Source organism: Megalopta genalis, chromosome 10, assembly GCF_051020955.1.
Source record: "Megalopta genalis isolate 19385.01 chromosome 10, iyMegGena1_principal, whole genome shotgun sequence".
Lineage (NCBI taxonomy): Eukaryota > Metazoa > Arthropoda > Insecta > Hymenoptera > Halictidae > Megalopta > Megalopta genalis.
Window position 1 is genome coordinate 7,058,059 of NC_135022.1, and position 19,412 is coordinate 7,077,470.

The window sequence follows — 19,412 nt, forward strand, 5'->3', positions numbered from 1 at the left end:
TTGAGCCGTTTGCAATGGACGAGTTCTTTAGCCGCTAGCGAGATTCTGGTTTTACCCTCCTCTCGCTAGCGCCCACGGGGAACCACGGGGAGGCGAACTCGTGACGCGACGCCTCGTGTCCACTAAGCGAAGACCTAGGAGGAAGGATGGGAGTTGGGAGGGATGGGTAGGGGTTTGGGGTTGTTGTTGATGGGGACATAAGTCGTCCCCTTCCGGGTCCTGGGGAGTACAGGTGTTCGGGGTTGCCTACATGAAGCCCTTTAGCCAAAGGGCTTCCCTACAGAAGTCGGAGAAGACCTGGAATGCCTCTGGAGACGACACGAAGTGTTGTGCCGCTTCCGGCCATTTCCAGTCTCCGGCTGGTACTACCTCGCGGAGGGCTTCTCTTTGCGGGTCGAAATTAGGACAGTCGAGGAGGAAGTGATCGACCGTGTCCGATCCGTGACCACACGCGCACTCCTCACCGTCGGAAACTCCGTACGCGCGTAGGCACGTCTGGAAGTTTCCGTGGCCGGTGAGGACTTGCGTGGTGTAGTGGTTCGGTTTCGTCCACTTGGCCGCCACTCTCTCCTCTATGTTTTTGAAGAAGGCGTAGGTGGTGCGGCCCTTGTGGGAAGAATTCCACATGGATTGCCACACCTTGTACGCCTCGACCGCTAACCTATGTTTTGCATCGTCGGCCCCCGCCGGAACGACGATGCTACCTAGTCTGGCGTCTTTACCTTTGCGCGTCTCGTACAAGGCTTTGGTTTGCCTGAGCTTAACGTCAATGGGTATAGCACCGGCCACCACGCACATGCTGTCCCACGATGCCCGGCGATATGCGCCGGTCATCGCGATGAGAGCACGGCGCTGTACAGCTCTCAGTACCTTGAGTTCCCCCTCCGTGCACCGACCGGCCCACCCGGCGGCAGCGTACGTTGCCACCGGGATGAAAACCCCACGGTACACGGCGGAGAGCGCCCCGAAGCGGAGCCCTCATTCACGCCTTGCCATTCTACCCAGCTTCGCGAAGAGCGAGCCGACCTTGTCACTTATATAGTTGCAGTGGGTTCGAACACCCATGCCCCTATCAAAGTGGACGCCGAGGTACTTGACGAAGGGTTTGAATTTCAAGGACTTATTTCCGATCCGAATGGTCGGTGGCCTTTTGACTAAGTCTAACTTGGAAGCGCGGACTGCCGTTCGTTTTCGGTCTGGGCGCGATCCTCCCCGTCGGCCTATTCTATCTCTCTCGATATATCCGCTGCGCAGGACAATCGCCTCGGATTTATTTTCGGAGATCTCTAGCTTTGCTGATCTGCACCAACCTAGGATCAGGTCAACAACTCGTTGACCCTCGATCTCTAGGTCTCTACGGCAGATATGATGAGACACAAGTATGCAAGAGAAATTATGAATAAATGTCAAAGAATAGTTTTGTATGCCTGTTTGAATGTGTGCAGGACTGTCTCGACCGAAGCCATGCAGGTCCTCATGGGTACACTCCCCTGGGACCTGGAGTGTGGAAGGAGAGGCATGATATGGAAAGTGAAGCATGATGTGAATGTAGGAGAGAATGAGTTATTGAGTGATAATGAAATGGCTGGAATGGATGAGAGTGAGAAAGAAAAATTTATGAATGAAAGAATGAGAGAGGTGTGGCAGCGAAGATGGCATGCAAGTGAGAAAGGACGGGTAACGTATGAATATATAAAGAATGTGCATTTTGCATGGAAGAATGTTGAGTTTGAACCGAGTTTGTATGTATGTTTCATGATGACTGGGCATGGAAGTATGAATGACTTTTTATGGGAACGTGGATTGTGTGAAACTAGGATGTGTGGATGTAATGAAGGAAATGAGGACTGGAAGCACGTTTTGGTTAGGTGTAAATGGTACGACGACCTCCGAAGGTTGAATGAAAGCGGTGTGAAAGTGTGTGAGGATGGAAGTGTGGATGTGGCGAGTGTGTTGGGTGATAGGGCAACATATGAATGTTTTAGTGAGATGGCTAAGAATATGTTTGCGAGGAAAAGGATGAAGGTTGCCGAAACGGTGGACGGGTGAAGCCTGGCGTATCCGAGGCGCAGGGGGGTTCCCTGCAGGTTGAAAGGTCGGTAGGATACGACTTGTCGGGTCCTGCCGGCTGATTCCTGTAAGGACCTTTGGTGAGTAGCGACACCACGAACCCGAAGCGCTGGCCGACCAATGCCGGGAGTGTAGGCCTCCCAAATTGGTAGTAGCTTTGCTACGAAAGATCCAACCAGTGATCACGACTGGTACCGCGGGGACCGGGCGCCCCCGAGGCTTGCCTCGGCCCGGTCATGGGTAGGACCATCGCGGGGGCAGTGGTAAGGCTGAATGCTGAGAGGCTCCTTTCCGGGGGCTTCGGCGGATGAGCTGCGCATGGTACAGCTCGGGCACCGTCCTCCAGAGACGGTAGAGCGTGGAAAGTCGCTCGGCACCACCGGTTGTCTGCTCACAGGACCTACATCTTGGGAGTATACCGGTAGTCCCTCGAGGACCCGCTGATTGGGCGATATCCCAATCCCGCGCCCGGGGGCCGTGTGGATAAGCCTTTGGGCAGGAGCTGCACGTTAAATCACTAGAGACTTAATGTCCTAGACAACGGTGTTCCGGGGTAACCCGCGGAGAATGTCCTCGCGAGCCGCTCCCCAGCGAGTCGCGACGACGGCCGCCGCAAATCTCTCAAATGGAGAACCTGTAAGAGATCGAGCGTTACGCTGGTAACTCCGCCTCCACATGGCCCCCGCTGGAAACATTCTCCCGGCGACTCGACCCCCCTCGGGGCCGAGCCGCCGGGGGAATGGCTAAGTGAGTTACCCCCTTTGTGGGACGATCTTCCTCTCCGATGAACCGTAAATGGTGAGGAAGGGGTTTTTCCGAGCACGACGTTCGCAGTTTCCGGATGCGGACCTCTCCCTTCACAGTGGTTTCAGCTGCATAACATCGACTGGCATAAGCAAGCGCTGCTTCGCCCGGCCAGAGCCGGCCTCGGCCCTGTTGCTCAATTACTGTAGACATTAGATGTCCCTATCTACTTCGCCAGTATAAGCTGCATTCGGCAGCTTCGGTATGGCCTGAACCGGAGTAAGCCTTATCGCTCGAAATAAAAGTAGACAATTAAATGTCCCTATCTACTGGCGGGAGTTGCTAATGTATCTCTCAGGCGGGTGCGACCAGTCGGCGACCGCCTGAGGTGCTATCTCTTTTCTGGGCCGATTACGAACGCCAAAAAGTGCAGGATTGTGTCGGCCGGATTAGCCCATTACCGCCCTCTGTACCTGCACAGGTACAACTACTTAATCGATAAATTATGTATTTTATCTGTGGTAAGTGTTGAAAGTAGTTAGAAATTACAAATCTAGATGACACTAGTTACCATATAATAAATAAAAATAGGCGGTGTCGCGAAAACAAATTTCACTTATTGTGTAATAAAATACGGAGTCCAGACACGACATACAAGGTAAGATTATTTTGTTGGTTTTTATCAAAAATAGTGAAATATTTCAACTTCTTTTTTTAGTTTTATGGAGTCTATTTATTTGTGTTGGTAATAATAACATAAGAATTAAAGGTTATTACAAAACTTGTAAAGTAGGGTTTGTTTCATTTGCTGTACACAGGCGGGTACAGCGGGCAGATTCGTACTAAAATTTCGTTTTGTTTACAGTATTACTTATAAGTTGAAATGGCCAATCGGAACGTATTTACCAGCTATAAGAGACTGGAGGAAGCCTTGGAATCAATTATGGCTGATGAAAGCAATGATGAAGAGTACGATATGGTATTAGTGCCACCAGATCCGGCTGTGGTGAGTGATGAGGAAGAAGGTAATGAAGATAATTTGGCGGCTTCAAGATTCCCTATGGACGTTCCAGGGACTATTGAGGTAGGTCGGCGTCATCCTGACTACGATGTTTCGGAATTGAGCGACAGTGATGATGAGCCGCTAAGACCTATTCCTGCAAAACGTGCCAAAAAATGTGATGTACATTTACCTGTATGGAGGAAAACTCAGCCAACCTATAGTTCTACTTATGAAATTACCGATATCATACAAAAGAGACAAAAATACGTTGTTGAAAGCTTAGCAGACTGCAATCCCGTAATGTTGTTTGAAAAAATATTTGATCAGGACGTAATGGATTTGATAACAACTAACAGTGTCTTGTACGCTAATCAAAATAATAGGCATGGTTTTGAACTTGATAGTGCATGTTTGAAAAAATTTTTTGGTGTACTGATACTGACCGGTTACCATGAATTGCCATCTGAACGTGCTTACTGGAGTTTGGATGAAGACCTTGGTGTTCCATTGATTGCTAATTGTATGTCACGCAATAGGTTTTTGGAGATAAAAAGAAATCTTCATTTTGTGGATAACGGTCTAATAGATGGTTCGAAAGATAAAATGATCAAACTCAGATCATTATGCGATTTGATTCAGCGAAACTCTAGTCAGTGGGGTGTATTTCATGAAAGCTTCTCTGTGGACGAGTCCATGATCAAATATTTTGGGCGTCATCCATCAAAACAATTTATACAAGGAAAGCCTGTAAGATTTGGTTATCGCAATTGGGCTGCGACAGGTTCAGATGGTTATTGCTACGCGTTTGATGTTTATTGTGGAAAATCCACGGAACCTTCTAATGATACCCTTGGTGCGAGAGTCGTGAAATCTTTATTGGCTAAAATGCCTGTAGTTCCTAAAGAGCATATCGTATATTTCGATAATTTTTTTACCAATCATCAATTGTTGCTCGATTTGGGTAGACTAGGTTTTAGAAGTACTGGAACCGTTCGAGAGAATCGGACGAAGAAATGTCCCCTGATCACAGTAAAAAATATGAAGAAGAAGCCTAGGGCGGAATATGATTATAGTTTTGATACAAAGAATGAGATAACTATGGTACGTTGGAAGGACAATAATGTCGTTACAATGGGAACTAATTTTGATGACATAGAGCCTCTGGGCAAAGTCAAACGATGGTGTAACATCAGAAAGCAAAAGGTTGACGTAAATATACCTAAAATGTTTGTCAACTATAATAAAGGAATGGGTGGAGTTGACCAAATGGATCAGTCTATCAGCCTTTATCGGATTTCAATAAAAGGAAAAAAGTGGTGGTGGGTTATATTTACCTATTTGTTAGATATGGCGATATCAAATGCTTGGCGACTACATGTTTTGCTCAGTAAAACTAAACAAGAGATAACTTACATGGACCAGTTATCTTTCAGACGAATTATTGCACGGACTTATTTACGTCCAACGAAAACTAAGAGCCGTCCGTCATCCTCAGCGGCACTAGGGGGTCGGAACAATAATGGTCATAATCCTGAACGGATGGAAAACCCATTGCGATGTGTTATCTGTCACCAAAGAATTCGCTGGCGTTGCGAAATGTTTGAAAACGCTATGTGTTGAACGACCTTGTTTCAAACAATTTCACTCCTAAAGCGCCCATTGTACACGGCTGAGTACACCCCTAAAACTTGATATGTAAATATATTTTTTTCATTTTATCTTCTTATATAGCATAGTTTATCCCTTATGGACTAATAAATAGAAAAACAATAGAAAAATATACTGCAGTTTCATTTTGGGCGTTAATGGGTTAGAGGCGCATGGCTAACAAGCAGCGACCTCCCCGTGGTTCCTGCTATGAGTACCCCGAAGGACGTAGCAAACAAAAAAAAAGGAATATTCCACCTTCTAGCTACTACTTCGGGGAAACCAATGCTGCCGCTGCGAAAGGACTGGGGCCTGACTGTGTGTCTACGCTTGAGGGTCGGCAACCTCACCTTCCAGAGCCAAAAGTGTTTGTAGGGCCTAGGCCAGGTGATATCGGGCCTGAGGGAGCCCATGGGCAGGGTGGAGCCCATAAAAGAAAAAAAAGGGAAGTAACACCCAAACAAAAGGGGAGTAGTGCCCCGACTGGGTAATAACACCCAGAAGAAAACAAAGGGTTCGAAAGGTCGGAAGAGCCCAAGGGAGCGAAAGACAAAAGATAAAAGGAGCGAAAGACAAAAGACAAAAGAGGAAGAGCAAAGTAACGGGAACCAATGCTATTCAGACGGACATGAGAACGGAAAACGAACGAGAAAGGACGAAGGCGGGAAGTTATTTTTCAAAAAACCATTAATGCCAGACACAAAATACAAAGCTAGGGCCTCGGACACAGGGACTCCCGTCGGAATTAACCGCTAGGATTAGGAGGGACATCGGTAACGACCTAGGCAATGCAACAGGAGTAGATTCGGATAAACAATTGGACGGGATCGGTCTTCGCGCCGTCCGCGTCCACCTCGTAAGGTGCGACGCTGTGAATATAGGGAATATTAGGAAAACCAACCCCCGCGTCCCCCCAGCCCCAACGAGAAACCGCGGCCCCGCGATCGCGAATGTAACCACGGGAGTTAGGATCCTACAGCTGAACATACGACGTTCAGCTGTAGTAACGGGCGAAGTTAGGGAACTTATAGCGCAAAAGCGGCTGGACGTCCTGCTCCTGCAGGAACTACACGTCAGCAGACAAGGCGCAGAATAAAGGGTAAACGGATTAGGGACCGGAGTGAGGGTGGCGACGGTGAAAACCAACTCCCCATGGGCCGCTGTCGCCATCCCCAACCCTCACTTTGAGGTCACTTTTATCTCGCAGCTCAGTAATCCGCACTGCGCATGTGCGGAAGTGCTGGCCCCCGGCTTCTCCTTCTACGCGGTGTCTTATTATTTCCAACAACAAGATGAGATAGAGAAGCACCTCAAGCATTTGGAGACGGTACTCCTGTCATTGAGGGGGAAGAGAATAATAATTTCAGTCGACGCGAACGCGCAATCCTCGCTCTGGAGCCCGCACAGCACAGACGAGAGGGGAGCGCAGTTAGAAAGATTAGTCTCCGCGTTTAGATTAACTGTAGCTAGCGACGCTAGTCAACCACCCACCTTCTGGACGCCAAAAGGATCGTCATACATCGACGTTACCTTGGCATCCCCCTCCATGGCCCCATATATCAGAGAATGGAGAATAAGAAGCGAATGGGCGACTAGCGATCATAAAGCCATCGACATCCGGCTGCGGGCACCTAGGGCCGGGACGGGAAATCAGGGAGCAGCGAACTCTCGGTTCGACACTCGTCGAGCGGATTGGGAGCGGTTCTCGGTGGCCCTGTCCGATCACTCACGGTCGAGGCTCGAAGTCCTGAGTTTGGGGTCGGTGGAAGATGTAGGTAGAATGGCAGAGACGCTCACAGCCGTCATCACTGACGCCTGCACCGCGTCAATGCCTAGAAAAAGGAAATTTAGGAAGCCCAACCCGTGGTGGACAAAAGAGCTAACTAAGCTCAAAAAGGCCGTGTACAGGCAGAGGCGTGCCTTCCAGAAGACGATAGACGAACCCTCCTGCCTCCAAAAACTGCAGGAGTACCGTACTTCGTTGCGGAACTACAGCAGGGAGGTGAAGAGGGCGAAACAGGAAAGCTGGCAAAATTTCGTGACGTAGAACGGGAACACGGAACCCTGGGGCATCGTATACAAGCTTCAGGCGAATAAACTCCGTGTAGAGAAAGTAATAAGCACACTCCGGCGCAACAATAAAAGTACCACCGGTGCTTTAGAAACCGCCAGCGAGCTTCTGGAAGCCCACGTCCCTGACAACCGACCTGAACTCGACTCGCCGACACAAAGGGTTCTCCGGGAAGAGGCGCGAATCGCCCCGAATACCGCCGACGCCCCGCCCTTCTCCTTATGGGAGGTGGCCGGAGCGATTCGTTCCTTCGGTAACAAAAAGGCGCCAGGACCGGACCTCATTGAGGTACAAGTCTTGAAGGTCACCGCGAAAACAATCCTCGGGGAACTCGCGCGATTATTCAATGGGTGCCTTCGATGGGGCGCCTTCCCCTCCGCCTGGAAGGTGGGCTTTCTGAGAATCCTCCTGAAAGGCGAAGGAAAGGACGAGAAGGACCCAAAGTCCTACCGACCGATATGCCTCCTCTCCGTGATCGGGAAAACATTTGAAAAGCTCCTTAAGAGCAGACTAGAGCAGACGGCGATGGCGACGGGACGCATCTCCAGCAGACAGTACGGGTTTACGCGCGGAAAGTCGACTGAAGATGCAATTGTCGAGTTGCGCCGCATGGTCGATGACACCGAACATCGGCATGTGATCGCACTACTCTTCGACATTTCCGGAGCCTTCGACAATGTCTGGTGGCCCCTAGTGTTAGGTAGTCTTAGGGATCGAGACTGTCCGCGCAACGTCTTCGAGGTAATCTCCAATTACTTCGAGGACCCTAAGGTCAGTCTCACGGTAGGAACAGAAAGGATCTCCAAGCGCGCGACAAGAGGATGCCCGCAAGTTTCCGTCCTCGGCCCCGCGTGCTGGAACCTTATGTTCGACGGTCTCCTGAGGTTACTCGAAACCTCAGTTGAGAATAGATTCGTAGCGTTCGCGGTGTCGCGAACTCTCGGTTCGACACTCGTCGGGCCGACTGGGAACGATTCTCCGAGATCCTGTCCGATCTTTCACGATCGAGGCTCGAAGTCCTGAGCCTGGAGTCAGCGGAGGAAACAATAGGAATGGCAGAAACGCTCACAGACATCATTACAGATGCCTGCACCGCGTCAATGCCGAGAAAGCGTAGGTTCAGGAAGTCCAATCCGTGGTGGACGAAAGGGCTTACGGTCATGAAGAAGGCTGTCTACCGACAGAGACGTGCCTTCCAGAAGGAAAGAGATGAGTCCTCACGCCTCCAAAAACTGCTGGAGTACCGCACTTCGTTGCGGAACTACAGCAGAGAGGTGAAGAGGGCGAAACTCGAGAGTTGGCGAAACTTTGTATCGTCGTACGGGAACACGGATCCTTGGGGCTTCGTGTACAAGCTGCAAGCGAACAAGCTCCGTGTCGAGAGGGTGCTCAGCACCGTCCGGCGAGTCAACGACAATACCACGTGCGCGATAGAGACAGCCAACAAACTTCTGGAAGCACACGTCCCGGACGACCGGCCGGAAGACGACACGCCCGCGCAGCGAGAGATTAGGGAGAACGTGCGAATCGCGCCAAACACCGCGGACGCCTCTCCGTTTTCACCGGACGAGGTCGTGGATGCGATCCATACATTCGGAAATGACAAGGCACCAGGACCGGACCTCATCGAGGTCCGAGCGCTGAAGGCCGCCGCGAAAGTAATGTTAGGACAGCTAGTTCGTCTATTCAACGGGTGCCTTCGTTGGGGCGTCTTTCCCCCCACAAGGAAGGTGGGCTCCCTCAGAATGCTCCTGAAGGGAGAGGACAAGGACGTGAAGGCCCCGAAGTCCTACCGACCGATCTGTCTCCTCTCCGTTGTGACAACTGAGGGGAATAAAGACCCCTGGGGAGTAGTCTATAGACTACAAACCAGGAAAGTCCACGCCGCTAAAGCTTGCAACAACCTCACAGACAACAGCACACACACACACACAATGACATGGCAAGACACTGCTGCACTGCTTCTGAGCAGCCTCGTACCTGATGATGAAACGAGCACTGAGTCGCAACAGCACAGGCGACTTCGGTCCACCGTTTTCGAATCGCCCAACACTACTGACACCACTCCATTCACCATTTCAGAGATCGACACGGCCATCCGGAAACTGAAAAGGGGGAAGGCCCCAGGCATTGACGCAATGGAACCGGAAGTAGTACAAAGGGCCTTGCCCATACTACACGCGAAAATCACACATATGTACAACACGTGTCTCTCATCGGCGACATTTCCGGTAAGGTGGAAGCGGAGGGACGTCAAAGTTCTTCTGAAGAACGAAGAAAAGGACCCCGCCAACCCCAAATCCTACAGGTCTGTATGCCTCCTCCCGGTCCTTAGCAAGGTTCTGGAGAGGCTAATAGCAGGAAGACTAAAAGGCATCTTTGAGAATCACCCACATACCTCTGACCAGCAATTCGGCTTCCGTCCAGCCAGATCCACGGAGGAAGCAATTGTGAGAGTCAGGCGGATCACTTCATAAAGCCGAGAGAGATACGTGATTGGAATACTATTCGACATAGCTGGCGCATTCGACAATGTCTGGTGGCCCTCAACCCTGGACAACCTGAAGAAGCGCAACTGTCCGGCGAATCTGTACAGGCTTATCCAGAGTTATCTCTCGGGGAGGTCTGTGCAGATCAAGAACAATAATAACATTGCAGAAAAAGGGGTGACAAAGGGTTGCCCGCATGGCTCAGTCCTGGGACCGAGGTTTTGGAACCTGGTGCTTGACGGTTTTCTAAACACTCTGGCTCGCTGCAACATAATTACCATAGCATATGCCGACGACCTCCTGGTCCTGATCCCTGGCGACTCCAGGAGGGAACTCGAGGTCAGAGGCAATGCTACCACGAAGACCATAGCCGACTGGTGCAAGCAACACAAGCTGCATCTGTCGGACTCTAAAACGGAAATGATCCTTCTCAAGGGACTCCTTGACATCAGGCGCCCTCCCACGATCAAGATCGGGAATGGATCAATAGCAATGGAGAAGACCGTCAGATACCTAGGCGTCAACTTCGGCCCCAGATTTAACCCTTTCGCGGCGAACAGCGCCTTTAGGCGCTCATCTATAGATGCTCACTCTCAGCGAACAGCGCCTGATGGCGCTCAGGCAAATTTACCCGCTGCGAACGAACAGCGCCAGATGGTGCCCATCCGGAGCCGCTCTCTTCGAAAGAAAGCACCGTTCGTTTGTTATCAACAACTGCCCAATAATGTCCATTAAGTCGTTTGTTTTTGACGTGCTAGCAGCATACGCTTCTTGTGCAAAGATTTTTTTTACATAATCAAATATAATTATCCACAAATTTTGCCCTAATCATGGATAAATGGACGACGAATATGAGCTACGATGATATGGAATTTTCATCGGATTCTGACCTTTCTGAAATGTTTAGAGAAATTGGATACAAAGGTAGAATTCCAAATGCATATAATAAAAAGCGCTTAATGCCAAGTAGTTCGGAATCTGATTCTGAGAACATTGAGGAATTACCAGACATCGATCCGCGGCAATTTCTTTGGAGCGCACAAAATTTGGCTTTCCGAAAATATGGTTGAACATATTGTAAGAGAAAGCAATGCTTATTATACTACGAAAACTGTACGCAGTAGGCACTCACGATTGTTGGCATGGAAAAATACAACAGTTACCGAAATGTATCGATTTTTTGCTCTGTCGATGTTAATGTCAAGAGTAAGAAAAGTATCAATAGAAGAATATTGTTCAACCGACGAGTTATTACGAACGGAAAATTTTCCAAGAATAATGACAAAAGACAGGTATAAATCTCTATTACAAATGCTGCACTTTCATGATAACAATAAAACAACAAATCAAGACGTGCTAATAAAAATTCGGAGCATCATCGACAGACTGCGAAATTCCTTTTCACGAGCATTTTAGCCGTACAAGTATTTATGCATCGACGAAAGCTTGCTGCTTTTCAAAGGACGATGTTTCTTCAAGCAGTATATACCTTCGAAACGAAACAGATTTGGCATCAAGTCGTATGTTATTTGTGACTGTTATACTGGATATATCCAAGATTTTATTGTCTATTATGGAGCGCGCACGGATATAACAAACAATAATTTAGCAGAAATTTGAAAATCAGGAAATATTGTCATGACGTTGATGGAACCGTATCTAAATAAGGGTCATGTTTTGGTCACCGATAACTGGTATTCAAGCCCGGCATTATTTTCTCTCTTACATCACAATAGGACACATGCATTTGGAACCGTGAAGAAAACCAGACGTGGAATGCCTAATATATCCAATAAATTATGCAAAGGCGAAGTTGCATTTCAATCTACGGATAAATTATTAGCACTAAAATGGATGGACAAAAGAAAAGTGCTAATGTTATCAAGTTATCATTCTGCTGAGTATACAGAAACAAAAAGAAATGATATTAAAACGGGAAGACCAATTCTAAAACCAACTGTCGTAGTAGACTATAATCGCGTTATGGGAGCAGTTGATAAAACGGATATGATTTTAAATTCCATTAATACTATTCGTAAAACTCTAAAATGGTATAAGAAATTATTTTCCCATATGGTGGACCTTTCGATTTACAATACTTACATACTTTACAAAATTACGTCAAAACAGAATATAACATTTGCGAAATTTCATTTACGTCTCATTAGAGAAATTCTACTCAAATATTCAAATAAAAATATATGTAACAATAAGTCTGGAGGCCAAACTGCATCCAAAGATAATCTGTTACGTTTGGTTCAAACACATTTTCCATCCAAATATATCAATCCCACAGGAAAGCGGCAGAACGGTCGGCGGAAATGTGTGGTTTGCAGCAAACACAAAAAGCGAACCGAAACACGATTTGAATGTAAAGACTGTAAAGTTGGTTTATGTATTGAACCCTGCTTTAGATTGTACCACACAAAGAAATATTATTAAAAATTATCTAAGATTATTAAAGATTGTTAAACATTACTAAAATTGTTATTATTATTAATATTATTGTTTGATCGGCGTGCCGGCCAGCCGCGTTAGAGAAATGACCAGCAAAATCAGCTCCGCACACCGCGTTCGGAACGACTCGCGTATTTTGTCCGCGCGGTCGATCTGGCATCGGCTGCTTAGAGCGCAACTCATTTCAGAGCGCTCCGCCGCGAAAGGGTTAAACAGTCTGGCCGTCCTTCAACAAGTCGTTCAACACAAAACATTGAAGCAGTTCGAGAGAGTGTTGCTGAGAGTCCAGGAACATCAATTCGGCGCCGTGGTCAAGAATTGCATCTTCATGCTTACAAAGTTCAATTGACTCAAGAACTGAAGCCTACTGACCACGCACAGCGAAGAGAGTTCGTTGAATGGATTATGGAACAACAAAAAGTGGATGCTGATTTTTCGAACAAAATCATCTTCAGCGATGAGGCTCATTTTCATCTGGATGGCTTTGTTAATCGACAATATTGTCGCATTTGGGGTTCAGAAAATCCACAAGTGATTGTTGAGAAACAAATGCATCCACAACGTGTCACTGTTTGGTGCGGATTTTGGGTTGGAGGCATCATCGGACCATTCTTCTTCGAAAATGCAGCTGGTCAGACAATAACGGTTAATGGTGCTCGCTATCGCGACATGATAATGCAGTTTTTTGTGCCAAAATTGCAAGACATGGATGTGGACGGCATGTGGTTTCAACAAGACGGTGCAACATGCCATACAGCCCGAGAAACAATTCAATTACTGCATGAGTCATTTCCTGGTCGTGTAATTTCCCGTTTTGGTGATCAGAATTGGCCGCCCAGATCATGCGATTTAACGCCGTTGGATCTTTTTCTTTGGGGTTTTTTGAAGTCTAAGGTTTATGTCAACAAGCCCACGACCACCCACGCCTTGAAGGAGGAAATTGAGCGCTGTATCAACGAAATTCAGCCACATTTATGCAAAACAATCATGGAAAATTTCAACAAAAGAGTGCGTATGTGCCAGCAAAGTCGTGGAGGCCATTTACCCGATATGCTATTCCATACATAACCCTGTATACTATATAAATCAATAAAAAATTTACAATTTTTAATTATAAACCTGTGTTTTCTATCAAAATTATTTCTTGCGTGAATTTTGGGACACCCTTTACAATCTCCTCGCGGCAGAGTGCGCTGAGAACAAAGAAACGCAGGGGACTCCCGAAAATGTCACCACACCAAAAGGGAAGGGCAGAATGCCACCAATATATATAACAAAATCAAAGATAAAAGCTATAATAGCATTGATTTCAGAAAATAAACTTAACACAGAGTCATTTATGGTAAAACAACTAGACGAAGATACTGTGAGGCTCAACGCCAGTGATGAGTCTGCTCACTTTAACCACTTGTGGTGGAAAGACGTGCCACGCACGTCAACATGCTTTTGTTACCGGAACGCCAGCGACGTGTTACGCACGTCGTTGGGCTATTGTTACAGAAAGATAAATGACGTGCGTGGCATGTCCACTGTGCAATAAAATTCTTTACCGAGGCACAGTTTCTGCTTGCTCTTCATCGTGTAAAGTTATTAGTATTGACCCCAGACTGTAAAATGGAAAGTGATAGCGAAGCCAGTGATGTTATTTCTATAAATAAACGGAAAAGACAAGACAATGTAGAATCTGACAGTGATTTAGAACAAATTGTTTTTCCACGTCGGAATCGGCGTAGAATTATATCTGACGACGAGGAAGATGTTCAGAATGAGAATAGAGAAAGGAATGTTTCATCCCAGGAATGGATTTGGAAAGACGCGGAAAATATAACGCAAGTATGGGAATATTCAAGAATATCTAGAATACATATTCTTGTTGGGCAAAATGTCACAGCTTTACAAATGACAAGAGAAGTATTAGCAGAAGACTTTTGGAAAATTATTGTGACAGAAATTAATCGTTACGCCAGTCAAACACTACAAAATGAAAACCGCAAATTACGAAAATTTGAAGACATTTGGTGGGACACCAATATAGATGAAGTACATGCGTATTTTGCTTTGTGCATTTTGATGTCCCAAGTCAAAAAATCTACTGTGCAGTCATATTGGTCTAAAAGAAGCGTAATCGAGACACCAATATTTCGAAAAACAATGCCCTATTGGAGATTTGCACAAATTTCACGCTTTTTGCACTTTACTGATAACGAAGTTGTAAACGATAATGACGATCGTTTATGTAAAGTGCGGAGTGTAATCGATTATTTTAATGAGAAATTTCAAAATATTTGCACTCCCGCGGAATACATTTCGTTAGATGAGTCGCTAATGAAGTACACGGGTCGGATCTCGTACAAACAGTATAATCCGTCCAAAAGAGCACGTTTTGGAGTGAAATTTTATAAGTTATGTGAATCCAAATCGGGTTATTGCATTAAATTCAAAATCTACACTGGTCAAGATTTAGACAGAAATGCGAATGTAGGTGTCTCCGAAAGCGTCACAATGCTTATGTCCACAGTACTAACTGGTTACGGGCATACTCTATTTTTGGACAATTGGTATTCTTCGCCAAGCCTATTTCAAAAGTTACAGTCTAGAAAAATTAATGCCACAGGAACAGTGAGATGCAATAGGAAGAATATGCCTAAAGAACTCGCAGCTGCAAAACTAAAACGTTCTGACGTGATATCGCGCTCCTGTAATGGAATTTTGGTTGCAAAATGGAAAGACAAAAAAGACATATATGTAATGTCCACGAAACATACAAAAATTGAGATGATCGAAGTGGAAAAAAAGAGGTGGAAAAATAATAATAGCCTTACAACAAAGCCTAACATCGTTTTGGAGTACAATGAGGGTATGGGTGGAGTGGATCTGCAAGATAGTTATTTATCATCTTTTAAATTAATGAGAAAATACGTTAAAACTTATAAAAAAATATTTTTTTACGTAGCAGATATGGCACTGCTCAATTCATATATTTTATATTGCAAAAAAATGGAAATACCAAAATGTAAAAAGTATTCTTTTTCGAAGTTTCGAATCGATGTAGCCGAACAGATTTTAGAAACAGTATGTCTTCCTGATTACCAAAGACGTGGAAGGATGTCTGCTGGAAATGCTCCGAGTCGCTTACAAGCGAAGCAATGGGGACATTTCCCAAGAAATATACCACCTACAAACGCCAAAAAAAATCCACAACGGAGGTGCGTAGTATGCGCTAAACATAAAAAACGGAGTGAAACTATATGGGAGTGTAAAACATGTCTTGTAGCGTTACACATTCCAAGTTGTTTTGAAAAGTATCACACCCTACAAGATTATTAATAAATAAATTTAGTATTGATACAGATGTAATTTTATCCTTCTGCCTCTTTATATTCTCTTCTGGAACTCACCCGCTGAACGCGCCGCGAAGTGATTCCCGCTCGATTGTTCTGGCACGCGCAACCGAGAATTTCTTTGCACCGCAAGTGGTTAAAAGCATGGAAATCCTGAAGGAAAATAACCTCCAATTCCACTCCTTCACCCCAAGCCATCTTAAAAACAAATCATTCGTCCTTAAGGGCATTCGAGGGGGCTTCAATGAAGCTGAGGTAATGGCTGCATTAGAACTCAAAATCAATAACATAAGCATAACCAAAATTAACAAACTACAATTTGACCGCACAAATAGCAATAAATACCATTTTATAGTGCAAATAGACAAAAATAGCAATCATCCGGAGCTACTCAAAATCAAAAAACTGCTAAGCCAATCAATAAGATGGGAAAGGCTTAGAAAGCCTAAAATTTTCCAATGCAAAAACTGCCAAAGAGTAGGTCACGCCAGGTCTAACTGCAACATGGAGTACAGGTGCGTCAAATGCGCACAAAGCCATAAACCGGGAAAATGCAAAATCGAGAAATCAGGTAATAAAAACGTGCTAAAATGTGCTAACTGCGGGGAAAATGGGCACCCGGCCTCTTACCTGGGCTGCCCATATATGTTTATGATAATGAACATGAAGAAGCAAGAACACGAAAACAAAAACAGAAAAGCTTTCGAAAAAACACAAAAAATTCACAGACAAATTGACCCGAGTATTTCATACGCAAACATCACAAAAAACAATAGAATTCCATACACACAACATATGGCACAACCCGAAACACACACCAGAAACGAAAGGCTCACCCCCCCCCCCCCCCAAGAATGCTGACCAACAGCAACGAAAGAACACAATTTCAAGTAACGGACAATAATAACCACAACAACATAAATATAAGCCAAATACTCGATATATTCAGAAGTAGCTTAGACGAAATCAAAGAGCAACTAGTCGATTTCAATAATAAAATCACCCAAAATACACTGAGAATCGATTACTTAGCACAATGGTCAATCGAGTAATGGCTCACACAACCACCAGCAACCCAATCAAAATATCAGCGATAAATGTAAATTCACTGTGCACAATTAAGAAAAGACTAGACTTACAAAAATATATTGAAGCTTACAAACACGACATTATACTGATCTCAGAAGCCAAACTTAACAACAAACACAAACTGAAATTAAACAACTACGACATAATTAGGACAGACAGAGCTCCAAACTCGAGAGGCGGAGGTACTGCAATAGTTATAAAAAACAACATCAATTACACCATGGTCCCATACCCAAACTCAAAGAAAAATAGAATCATAGAATACACAGTGATAAAAATAATAGTAAACTCAAAAAAAACATTACTCATCTTCAGCATATACGCCCCACAATCCACAAAAAACACATTCATAATCGAGTTCGAACAACTTTACAAAGACTTTCATCTGGACAACGAAAACAGTTTCTTCATCATAGCCGGCGACATAAACGCCAGAAATACACAATGGGGTGATTCAAACACGAATGACAGGGGCAGACGATTACTACAATGGGAGGTCGACAACAGTATATCACATTAAACAACAATCTACGCAGCTGCCAACCCTACGTACACCAAAGCAAACTCTTTCCTGGATTACTGCATAACAGACAGCAGATTAGAAATACTGAACCTCAACAACAACAAAATAAGGACAAACCCATACGATAGCGATCATAATGCACTAACATTCGCAATAGAACCAACCACACTGTTCCAAGGAATAACACCAACTCCTCCTAAACCCCACTCATTCAACTATAAAAAAACTAATTGGCGAAAATACGCCAAACGGGCCGATAAGTACCTAAAAAATAAACTACCGGATAATAGGAATCTCGCGATAAATGAAATAGACGAAGGTATCAGCTACCTCGAACTGCTTATCACAAAAACAATTAAAGAAATAGTCTCAACAAATAAACCTAGCAATACAAATTATTGTCAAAAATACATTAGCAATAACACTAAAAAAAACTACACGCGGCAAAGTCATTCCTAGTATCAAAGTTGTATTTCATCAGGTACCAAAGCTCGAGCAAGCACAGCAGACAAGAGACAAACAGAATTAAACGGACAATAAAAATACTCAATAAAAAACTCCACATTGAAATCTCTAAAGCTGCAACCGCATACTGGGCCTCCATCATTAAAAATATAAACTTCAAGAACGCCAATGAATTTTTCCCGACCATTAACAGGATACTGAGACCACAAAAACACATTAGCATCGAAAACCTCAGACTTAATATTAACAAAAACGAATTTAACAAAGAAGTAGCGAAAACTTTACCAGACAGGACCGACAACAACGAACTTTACATTACAGATCCGATTACTAAACTCGAGATAATAGGAAAGTATCTGGAAAGAATAAATTCACCAAGATACGACGAAACAACAGACAAATACAGCAAAATAGCAAAAAGAATGACAGATACAAAGGCAACTTTTACAACATTCACAGACGCTAACCCAGCATACAGGCCAGTACACCTGGATAAAGAAACCAATCATTTCATTTCTTGCAGTGAAGTAAGCGAAATTATCAAAAAGCTAAATAATAAGACTTCGTCAGGGCTGGACAACATCCCATCAATTGCCATCAAAAATCTACCGACAACCATCATAATAGAATACACGATACTCTTTAATAATGCAATTGACCACGCCTATTACCCAAACAGATGGAAACAAGCTAAAATCCTACCGATACTAAAAAAAGGTAAAAACCCAGAAGAGCCACAAAGCTACAGACCCATTAGTCTCACTACGAACATTTGAACACAATATTATACCAGATAACCAATTCGGATTTAAGAATAAACTTTCTACCACACACGCAATTCACAAATTAACTTCTGACCTCAACAATTACCTACACAACGGACTGACAGTGGGGGCAATATTGCTAGACCTTGAAAAAGCATTCTATTCAGTTTGGCATAATGGGCTAATTCATAAACTAGACAAATACCAATTTCCAGCAGGACTAATCCTACTAATAGCAAATATGACCAAAGGAAAAACGTTCCGCATATGGGACGGAACGAAAATGTCTACCACCACATTCAAAATCTCAGAAGGCCTACAACAAGGAACAGTAACATCACCAATACTCTTCAACATTTATAATAGCGAAGTTATAAACGAATTCGGACTCAACACCGTAGACAGACTACACTCGATTGCCTACGCGGACGACTTAATAATCTACAAAGCTGACACGGACGTAGGACAAATCAAAAACTCACTACAAATGACATTAAACCACATCACTGACTACTATAAAAACTGGAACTTGAAAATTAATCCCACCAAAAGTGAGCTAATATTCTTCCGCAGACCGGTAAAACAAATCAAATACTCAAACGTAGTAAAGATAGAAAAAGCAACAATCACAGCTAAAAACATTCACACTAACGAAACTGTTGAAATCCCCCCCAAAAAGCTAGTAAAATATCTAGGAGTACAACTGGATCATCTACTAAGACTGAACAAACACCACATTACGCAACTGG

The 19,412-nt window shown here is 44.8% G+C and overlaps 1 long non-coding RNA gene across 1 annotated transcript in view; it reads right to left on the bottom strand.

Moving 5' to 3' along the window:
- Positions 1–1,343: 1,343 nt before the first annotated feature.
- LOC143260114 (uncharacterized) overlaps positions 1,344–19,412 on the bottom strand; it is a 29,753-nt gene continuing 11,684 nt past the window's right edge. The window contains exon 2 of the long non-coding RNA XR_013034200.1: positions 1,344–3,971. This is a non-coding gene — a long non-coding RNA (uncharacterized LOC143260114). The remainder of the gene's footprint in view (positions 3,972–19,412) is intronic.